An 11,569-nucleotide genomic window follows, 5' to 3' on the forward strand; every position below is an offset into this window, starting at 1 on the left:
AGAATTGGGGCAAGGAGATGTTTCCTTCCCGGGTCCCCAAATTCTGCTCTTGGTGGCCGTGGTCTTATCCTCCTCCTACCATTTCACTTCTGTTTCTTACACTTCTGCTCTTGGTGGAACTGGTATTTTGAGTTCTCCTTGCACTGAGCAAGGGTCAGGCACACGGATCTTCCATCCGGCTCCTTGAGAATCCCTTTTCTTCTCTTGGTGAAGCTTGGTGTGGCACCTTCAGTGGTGACCTCTCTCCAGGAACACCAGCTGCTGGGTTGACCCTTCCTGCTTTTGGCCTAGTGCCGTGTGTCCCAATCTTGCCCACCCCCTCTCTAATAGGGCCTATTTAACTATCTACGTTAAAGGTAAAGGTTCCCCCTGCACATCTGTGCTAGTCGTTCCCGACTCTAGGGGGCGGTGCTCATCTCCGTTTCAAAGCCAAAGAGCCAGCGCTGTCCAAAGACGTCTCCGTGGTCCTGTGGCCGGCAAGACTAAACGCTGAAGGTGTACAGAACGCTGTTCCCTTCCCACCAAAGGTGGTTCCTATTTTTCTACTTGCATTTTTTACGTGCTTTCGAACTGCTAGGTTGGCAGAAGCTGGGACAAGTCACGGGAGCTTCCTCCGTTATGCGGCGCTGGGGATTCGAACCGCCGATCTGCTGACCTTTCTGATAGGCAAGCTCAGTGTTAGGGGTATCTCCGTTGGGAGACAGAAAGTAGCGCAGCGGAATGTACAGCTAGAGAGATGGAGCGTTGCTAGTAGAAGAAACACACGAATAGAGTCTCAGACACTGCCAGTAAAAACAAGTAGCTTTATTACTACTAATAGCTTCACAAGCAGTGATAGTAGATATTCGTCCAAACACAATTCAAAGAACAAACAATTGCTTACAGTCGTAGTTCACCTTCCATTCATCAAGTGAGCAAGGAGTCATCAAGCATAGGACAAGCAGAGGGAGAGAGTGAGCTTTCCTGACTCCCTCTTATTGAAAAAGTTAATTACAGTTGACTGTAAAGTTAATTACAGCTGATAAGTACATTCACCCATTTAAAGCAACATCGACCATTTGTTATTGTATATGAATCTATAATTGGGAGTATACTCCCAACACTCGGCGTCTTAGACCCTGAGCCGCCGTGTCCTTATATTTAACTATCTACCGTAGTGTAAAATAAATATAATGTAAAGTTAAATACCCACTTCTTCTAACAGTCAAGAAGAGCCTTGGGATTTTTGACTTCCGTCCTTCAGTGAAGAAAGATCAGGTAGAGGCAGACTACTCTGCAACATCTGGAGCTCATCTGAAATGGTGGAAAAGTGTTTGCTCTTTGAGAGGATGCTATTAGGACGGTTGAGTTAGTGGCAGTCACAGAAGTGTTAAAAATATTCAAAAAACTTGACTAAGCATGAAAGTTTGGGCCAAACAACGGCTCCTTATCTATAAATTAACTTCATCCGTGGAAACATAGATTATATTAAAGGACTTTCAACTAGTATTGGCTCAATGGCTCATTCATTAAAAAAAAAAGACTTGGAAGTTAAGAGCAAAAGATCTTTTAAGACACCCATCAAAAAGTTGAAAGTGTACATACGATGTTAAGATTTGAACTAAATGGTACACACAAGTGCCCGGTTCTACTTCTCTCTAGCATAACCCACATTATTAAGTGGAGAAAGTTATTTCATTATTTCCATCTTGAATTTGTCTCTGCAGAATTTTCGGGTGGTTGACTGCCCAGGAGAGGAATCTTGGGAACGGGATGCTGTTGCCCCACAGTCTCTCTCTCTTAAAGAACAGTGGGGTGTGGGTGGGAGGAACTATATTTTTAAAGTTGTAAGAAAAGCTTCACAGGAAGAACTGGATTCTCTCTGGAAGTCAAAATATCTTCTGTGCAACCCAGGCTGATTCCTGTAGTTTAGCTCCGTAATTGAGTCAACTAATCTAGGCACAATCCTGATAGACATTGAGTACATTAGTAAAGGCAAAGGTTAATCTAAGATGTAAATGATTTGGTCAAAAAACAGAAGGCAGGCAGGAAGGTGGAATGGAAGAGCTCTTTCCACATCTCGGAGATTTTATCTTGAATTTTGGAAAAAAATCCCTTCCTGGGAAAGACCGGTTCAGAGGTATGAATGGGGTTCCCTGTCTGCAAACGTCCCAAGGGCGGCGCTTCCTTCCTTCCCTCCCCCGCCGGGCTCCTCCGTCCTCCTGCAGGGGAGAAAGAGAGGCGGGTCACGGCGGCGTCCCCCTCACCGCAGGAGAGGCCCAGGCCGAGGCCTCCCCTCCCGAGGACCCGAAGGAGACCCTCCCAGGCTTCCACTCTGTCCCAGCAGCCTCTACTTACTTCCGGTTTCTCCGCCTCCGAAGGGAACCGCTCCTTCCGTCAGCTCTCTGGTTCCGAAAGCGAAGGCGCTCCATTTCCCAGCCCCTCCCTCCTGCGAAGCCCCGCCTCCTCCTCTCCAGGCACCGCCTCCTTGTCGTTCCCCCGAAGGAGAGAAAGGGACCCGCTAGAACAGTTCGGTTCTCGGCCTTCCTGATGCCGTTCGACACGGTTCCTCCTGCGGCGGTGACCCCCAAGCGCCAAATTGGGCTCCAGCCTTCCCTTCGCCGCCACGTTCCTTTCTTTTATTTCATTTTCCGCGCTTGGTTTTCCGCCTCAGCAACGGCCCCTCTCGGCCTCCGTAGCTCCGCCCACCGAGCGCCGTCGCTGGGAGGGAGCTGCTTTCCCAGCGTCCTCTGCGCTTGCGCGTCTGTCCCCACTCCGGTCCCTCCTTCCGCCCCGCCCCCCGCCCACAGCCAGCCCCACGGAGAGGCGGAGGGAGGGCGGGGCTTCGGTGGGAGGAGCTGCGGTGGCCCCGCCCCTCCCGCCACTCCTTCCCTTCGGGCGGCTTCGCCCGGGGAGCTGAAGGGGAGGCTCCGAAGGGAAGGCCCGCGTCCTCCCTTCCCCGGCTTCTCCTGCCAGGGAGACACAGCACGCAGGTTCCGAAGCCTTCCAGGCTCCCCCGGGGGTCTCGGGCGACCCCTGGGAAAAGGCCCTTCCACCCCCAGGAGGAGAACCGCCGGGCCAGGAGCCAAGCAGCCGAAGGGATCCCGGGAAGGGATGGAGCTCAGCCCGAGGGGATCCCGGGAGGCCATTGGGAGACGAGGGAGCCCAGGAGGGACGGGGGGATCCACTGGAAAGCCAGGGATCCCACGGGGGGGGAGAAGCGGATCCCAGGAGGGGATCCCCCCACCCTTTCCTGCAGGGGGGGGAAAGGACCCCTCCACCTCCTCCCTTTGGGGCTGAGCAGGGGGGAGGCCAGCCGCGGGGGGAGCTCTGGGCCCCCTGGAGAAGGAGCTGGAGAGGCTCCTGCAGTTGCTCTGCTTCGGTGGCTCCTCTGGACTGGATCCCCTAGACCGGATCCCCTGTGGCTGAGGAGGCCCTCTGGCCACAGGGACCCCCAACCCTGCAGCGGAGGAGACCCCGAGGCCCCCCATGGCACAAGAGCCGCTGGACGTCCCAGCCGAGGAGACCAAAAAGGCCCCCCAGCTCCGGACAAAGTCTGGCTAGGACCAAACAGGGGCCGGAGAAGGCGGGTGGGAACAGGGGGCGCAAATAAACTCTGTACATGCTCAGGGGCTGCAGTGGCCTGTTGAAGGACGGTTGAAGATCCTGGGGAAGGACATCCCACGTCAAGCGTGTCCCGTGAATGGCAGCTGCCAGCTGGCCTCTAATTGAAATGGGCCCAATTGGCTGTGGAAGGGACAGGAGACCACAAAGAGATCTCCACTCTGCCTGGAAAAAGCAAAGGCGAACTGCTTCCACATTGGGGCTTCATAAATCAGAAATACACTTCCTAAGGTGGGAAACGTGGCCCCACATGGCTCTGTCTAAAACTGCCCTCTTGGCTGGGGACCCATCAGCAAAGCCCTTTAAAATATCCCAGTAACGTTCTGGTTGGTCAGGTGACCGACCCTCTTTATGACCGTCCCTAGTTATGACCTTGATGGCAAGCTCCGTTGCAGTATTTATTTGTATGTACTTGAATAATAATTCTTCTTTAACATGCAATGCGCAAATAAAGTGCAAATGTATAAAGTGCAATATGAAATGGTCCCAGCAAATTCCATGGTCTTGAAACTATCCCTTTGTTGACGCAGCCTAGAACTGGATTGCCGTTTTTGGAAGAGGCCGCACCCTGCTGGCTGAGACTTGGATCCCTCTCACAGTTACTGCTGTTGAGCCAGGGACCAGCTCCTTTATCCCAGTGGCTCCCAAACTTGGCAACTTTAAGACTTGTGGACTTCAACTCCCAGAATTCTCCAGCCAGCAGAGCTGGGAGTTGAAGTCCACAAGTCTTAAAGTTGCCAAGTGTGGGAACCTCTGCTTTATACCTATTCATTTGGTATGGGGACTTTCAGACCAAGTTACAGGAAATTACAGATCAACCGGACCAGTGGTGGGTTGCTAACCGGTTTACTACCGATTTGCTTGTGCTTGCGCTGCGCAGTGCTTCAGTGCGTGCACAGAAGTGTCCAGGTGGGTGGGCGGAGCCTCCTGCCACCACCACTGCTTGTTCAGCCGAACTGGGAAACTAGAACTGGGAAAACTGGGATGATATTTGGAACACTGACACTAAAAGGGCTTTCACAGCTGAGGTTGGGTAAATTTGAAGCCACGCTGGAGTCTTGCAGGAGGGGCTGCCCTGTTCTCTCCCCCCAGAGCTTGTCGGGGGGTCTGTTGCCCTGGTTTTCCTCCCCCTTCCTCACAGTCTCACCCCCTCTTCCCCTGGTTTCCAGTCCAATCTTGATTTGGGCTCCCCTGATGGGGATGGGCTACCCTATGGCTGTCGTAGGGCAGCCTACCCCATCTCCATTTCCATGGGGGAACCCAGCATCTTGCAAGGTCCTGTGAATGCAGCCGTGCAATAAAGACAGGGCTGTTCCTCCTGGTTGTGCTTAAATTTAATAAAATAAATAGGCTGGATTCCTTCACAGGGCTAACAGGGGAGACTGAGGCTGGAATGAAAGATGGAGATGGCTTAGTAGCAAAAAAAAAAAAAAAGACTCTGCCCATCCTCAATCAATAGGTGGTACCAAATGCACAGGTACAGTACAGGTGGGACCTTCCTCAATAGCAGTAACTCTGAGAGCGATCTTGGAGTCCTAGCAGGCAACCATTGAAATAGGAGCCAGCCGTGTGCAGCAGCTGCCAAAAAAGCCAACACAGTTCTAGGCTGCATCAACAGAGGGAGAGAATCAAGGCCACGTGAAGTGTTAATACCACTTTATCAGGCCTTAGTAAGGCCACACTTGGAATATTTGCATCCAGTTTTGGTCTCCACGATGTGGAAAAGATGTGGAGACTCTAGAAAGAGTGCAGAGAAGATCATCAAAGATGATGAGGGGACTGGAGGCTAAAACATATGAGGAATGGTTGCAGGAACTGGGTATGTCTAGTTTAATGAAAAGACGGACTAGGGGAGACAGAATAGCAGTTTTCCAATATCTCAGGGGTTGCCACAAAGAAGAGGGAGTCAAACTATTCTCCAGGGCACCTGAGGGCAGAACAAGAAGCAATGGGTGGAAACTAATCAAGGAGAGGAGCAACTTAGAACTGAGGAGAAACTTCCTGACAGTGAGGACAATTCATCAGTGGAACAGAAGTTGCCTCCAGAAGTTGTGAATGCCCCAACACTGGAAGTCTTTCAGAAGATGCTGGATAGCCATTGGTCTGAAACGGTATAGGGCTTCCTGCCCAGGCAGGGGGTTGGACTAGAAGACCTCCAAGGTCCCTTCCAACTCTGCTCTTGTATGTATGTTCTTTGGGCTATTCTATGCTTCACATTTATGCAATCTCTTCCGGTTGGTTGGTTCGTTGTGTCTTGTGCTGACAATCCCTCAGTTCCTAAACTACTTGATAAGCTGGTGGTCAATCAACACTTCTGTTAAATAACCAGGGCCTGTTTCCCAGGCTTCAATCCTCTTTTGGAGCACAGGAGGGGCAAAGGAGATTTCTACTTTCAGACTTGTATGATTCTACAAAAGTATTTTATTTATTTATTTAGAGTTAGGTGGGCACTCAGAAAAGCTCAGTGCCAGAGGTGGTCAGGCAACCTGGAAGATCATTGAAGATTGTCGAACCAATTCATTAATAGTAATTCCCAACATACAAAGCTGGGATCTTTTATAGTAATATACGTCTCTGAGAAACGGAGTGACATCAAAACCTCACTGACTAATTAATTTGTTCAGTAACTATTTGAAGTTATGCTGGTGCTCTAACAATAACTTTACAATCCATACATGTATGATTTCACAGCATTTTTCACTTACATGATTAACATTACAGTCAGTATGCATTATCCTCACTTGTGGCTTTTCTTTCCCTACCTCTAGGTAGGAGAGGAGAGGAAGGGATTACAAGAGAGTAAGCAAACTCACCATGCAGAATAACAGTTGAAAGGCCGACAGCGGCACCAACATCTCCAAACCCATTATACAAACAGCCCAGTGTGTTCCAAATTGTGTTGGCTCTCTTTTAATCCCTTCCTCTCCAATCTCTGCTTCTTCTTCTCAAACAAGTGGGTGTTGATAGGTTACAATGGACATGGATAAGCATTCACGGAGGCCTCCATCCTTAGAAGTCCTGAAATGGCAGGTGGAAGATGTGGTGAGATGCTCCTTGCACTTGTGAAAAACTTCCTTGAGTCTGTCTGCAAATGCTCCGGTGGTCACTCAGACACAACCCCCAGCACTTCCCACAGGGCCATTTGCCAAGGAGGAACTTCTGCAGAAAAGGTCCTTCCTCGTAGGGAACATAGAATATGGCCAGGACTGGACAAAGGACTCTGTGACATCCAGTGAGGCTAAACCAAGCCGCGAGCACCGAGAATCTTCACGCTCTTCTCCATGCCCTTGTTGCAGAAAATGACAGGCGTTAAGACTTCTCAGGATACAGGAAAAGTCTATTTGGCATCCAGGTTCAGAAAGGGAGCCCATGGCTTAGCATTGCAAGTTCTGAACACCCTTCATTATCGAAGCAGGCGTTCTTATACATTCTCAAAAGCAATGCAACACGGAAACACTTAACTCACTTCTTAGTGGTTGCCTTGAGGAGAGAAGCCTTAGAAGGAGACGGGGTCTTACTTCTCCTTTTGTTTATGGAGTACGTGTCATTAAGGAACTTTAATTGAACCTTGGACTTTTGACATAGGTTTTGACATAGGGACGTTGGCTGGAACATCTTGTGGTTAGGCACCGGCTTCCTGTTCTTTTGCAAGCTGCAACTCTGCCTATGTGGCTTTTTAATAAGGGGCCCCGAGAGGCTGTCCAGCCTGACCCAGTAGGTTTCACACTTAATGTCCAAATCTCACTTTACGTCCTACTTTACCCTCCTTGGCTCCTCGCAACTGCAATAGATGCCCAGATGAGGCTTTTGGGGCTGTCGGGCTGAAAACCGAAGCCCTATTCGCCCCAAAAGCGGCTGCACCAGTAAAGAAGGCCTCCAGGTGGCTGCCGGCTTAAAAACATGGCCACGGGAATGCTGACCGAGCCTCCGGAGCCTCGGAGCCCTGCAGTGGAGGAAGGGCCCCAGAATCACCAGCTGAGGCCTTTCTTGCCACCCCCCCCCCAGTCCCCAGCCTCCCCTGGCTGCCTAAGCCTGCCAGCCAGGCCACCTTACCTGCTGCCTGCTCACCTGCCTGCTCCTTGCATCCATCACATTGGAGAGCTGCTGATTCTGCCTGCTTTTTTCCCTTTATGCTTTTAATGTTTTTTTTAAAAAAATATTTATTGTGTATAGAATATTTTAATGGTTTTATTTTAATTTATTGTGTATAGAATATTATTTTTTAAAAATAATCTTTATTGGTTATAATTTTTTTTAATAAGACATAGAAATACAAATACAACTTTAAACATACATTCAAAGCCCAACATTTTTTTTCTTCCTCATTGTTTAGTCTCTAACCGGCATCTTCTTGTTACACAATTCAGGGATCTGTTACAATAGTTCACTTTTACTTCCCATTGTTAACAGCTGCTATTTTAACTTTCCCCGTTTTAAGTCCCTGCTGTTCTCCTTGTCGCCCACATAAACCACAGGTTCCAGCTCAGATAATGTTCCGTTTCTCCTTTGTCCCTCAGCCAACCCGTCATTCTGTCCATTTCTGCACACTCATAAACCTTTTTTTTTATTTATTTTTTATTAATTTTTAAAAAAATTTTTTAATTTAAAACAAGTACAACATCTTTCTTTACATGCTATAGAAAGTATGTCAGTCGGTCACAAATAAACTTTCGTGCATCTCCTCCACAGTCAACAAACATAACTCATGTTAACTCGAGCATTTTCACTCAAATATTCATACATATCACCATCGTCATATATCCATTTTCATTTGACTGTAATTATTATTTAAAGATATTAATAAAAATAATAATCTTAAACAATACATCCCCACACCAGTGGGAAAAGAAAAAATAATAAAAAAAGAGACAAAAAGAACAAAAGACAAGGCAGGGAAGGAAAAAAAAAAGAACACAGGTATATATATTATATATATTAAAAAAAGTATATCAGCTGGTTACAACATGTTTTGGTGCATCTCTTCCATTAATTCATATTAATTCAAATATCTTAACTCAAATGTTTACCATATTAACATCATTATACCTCCACTTTTAGTTGACTACAGTTATTTAAACATCCTTCATCCTTAACTATGCCAAAGATTTAATCCATAACACCTGCTGGCATTTCATTTACTTGTTTGTAAAATCCTCTATAAACATCACATCCTCATATCCTATTTTAGCTGAACATCCATAGTATTTAATACCAAAAAGTCCATCTTCCATGCAGTATAGTTTATTATCATTCTCCCTTCTTTATGTAGTTATATCATATATCATAACATTTTCCCCATATTAATTAACATTTAACTGTATATATATTTTTTTTAATAGTGATAATTATTGTGATTAATAACCTTTGTATATAGTCCAAAAGTATTTCCAACCTTCCTTTCTCATATCCAATTATTATTTAACATATCAACTCCACATTATATACATTACTATCAATATCAATTATTATTCAGCTATATCTATTACAAATAAGAGTAATTAGATTTAGCTAATTTTCAATTGTATTCTTCAATCTATCAGCCTATGTCTCTCCAATAGCAAAACTTCCTTAGTCCTATTGCCATTCTTAAAACAAGTTCCCCAAACGTTTTTATAAGCAAGTCCAAACAGGAATATCTTCGCACCTTTTTGCTTAAGGTGCCTCTGGTGTAATAACGTTATCCTTGGCTTGTTCCACTCAATTTATATTTGAATTTCAAGGGTGGTATTGAAAATTCTGCAAGTAATGTTTCATAAAGTATAGATTCTTTAATGCTTCTCATTCCTCCTGCAATCTGTCTTTTGAGATAAATTTTCTGTGTGCCTGCCCCTCTTTCAAGCGTTGCATCTCTTTCTCTTTCTGCCTCCGAAGTAGACCAGACGCCCGACGTGTCAGCAAGTTGAGAGACTTCCTTTCTGACATTCTTCATTTGAATTTCAGGAGCACTCAAACATTCAACGATCTCACTCTTTCCTTCATATTTTAATGTTAAAAACAACAGATAGTCCAGTTTTTTTTCAGATTTTTCATATGTATCAAACAACTTTTGAAAAGCGGAAAAAATCATTTTAAACGAATCACTTGAAGCAAGTATAGACGCCATGATGTGACGCAGAAGATATTTGTAAGTAAGGACACGCTGGGAGCTATGCAATCTTATCTGATCTTAGACCAACACAGCCAAGCAGTAAAAGTATCAAGTTATAAGAAGCCAAATTATAGTAAATTGGTTTACAGCCCACTTAAGGAGAGCCTGAGGGAGTGTTGAAGTAAAGTAAACTTTCCTTTATCCACGTAAACAGCATTCAAAACATTTAAGAAATAGGGTAACCACCAGCCATAAATCCATTAAAAAAAAAAACCAATTCGCCGCTAGATTCTTCTGTTCTTTGGTTTCAATTAGCTTAAATTTTAGTGCGGACCGGCTCTCTTTGAGTAATAAAATCAGCTTACCAGTTGAATCCACTCACACCATTCTTAGGGGCAACCTGCAGTTTTGGTTAGCATACAGCTAATCCAGAAAGGAGTTGGCAGGAGAGGTTAATTCCAAGCCCCTGAGAGACTTTGCGATCGTCTCTGAGGTCACTGGATCTCCCCTCACCTTTCACTGTCTTCTCCGGGACAGCTAGGGTCCAACGACCCATCCAAAAATCCTTCGGAATAGGGGAATTTCAGGAATAGCCTGAAACTCCGTCTTCTCACTGCTAAGCCCCGCCTTCTTCCGGGTCCTCCCTATTTTTAAAGAAGACCAATGCAGTGTGCGATGACACCTTAACCCATGGTAACAACCAGACAACTTCCCTGTGTATAAATCAAGTTTCCTGATGAGCTCCAAAAGTTGACCCACTCTCCCTTATAACCTGGAACATAGCAGTTTGGTCCGTCCCATCAAAAGACCAACTCTTTTTTGACTATATATCACAATTTGACATCCTCTTCTTGCAGGAAACCTGGACCTCCACAGAGATTCAGTTAGATGGCTATTGGGTCAACTCAATTCCGGCTGTTCCAAGCAAGGTGGGGGGGAGAGCTAAAGGGGGTATTGTGACGTTAGTTAATACATCCTTGCATTTTAAATGTGTACCACTGCCACCTTTCCACTCATGGGTTGTAACTACATTACTCTTATTTAAACAGGTGGAGATTTTGCTATTCAATATCTATATTCCTCCACTTAATAAGAATAATGAGATTAACAAGATTTGGGACAGCATAGAAGATTTTATTCTTGGCTGTTCAGCCAAATTCCCGAAAGCTGCAATAATTATAGGAGGGGACATAAACGCTAGGATGGGTCCAAATGACCAAGCATTATATAAGCAGTTTAAGATTCATTATGATGAAAATGTAACAGAGGAATCTTTGCATGCCAGACAATTTAAAGACCCTAAAGCTAATCGGGAAGGCTTATGTGTAAGACAAATGACTGTATGTTTGGATCTGTGTATCCTTAATGGGTCCCCATGGGGCGATTTCCCAGCAGAATATACTTACCGGGGAGCAGGAAGAAAATCCACGGTTGATTACTGGATAATATCATATGATCGGAAGTTCTTACAGAAGATGGAGGTAGACTCATGACTGGAAAGCAATCATAATACAATACTCCTTACTCTCACATTGCACCAGAGATCTCTGAGGGCAGGCACAGCTTACCTGCCCAGGTTAGAGAGTCAAAATACCCAGGTAAAAATTAAATGGAATGAGGAAAATGCTAAGGAAGTTACCAAACGGATGTTAGTTCCAGAAACCATAGAGCTACGAACATCTCTGCTAAGGAATAACTTTGGAGGGTCTTACTTAGAGGGGTTTGAAACTTTAATTTTAAATTTGAATTCGGTTCTCATCAACAGAACACTAGCTCACTCCCAAAGGCTGGTCTCAAAGAATAAAAAATGGTTTTGGTTGCGTGCAACTAAAAAGGATATATAATATGGAGTACAGGGAAAGTAAAAATGCCCCTTTT

This window comes from Thamnophis elegans, chromosome 17 (assembly GCF_009769535.1).
Source record: "Thamnophis elegans isolate rThaEle1 chromosome 17, rThaEle1.pri, whole genome shotgun sequence".
Classification (NCBI taxonomy): domain Eukaryota; kingdom Metazoa; phylum Chordata; class Lepidosauria; order Squamata; family Colubridae; genus Thamnophis; species Thamnophis elegans.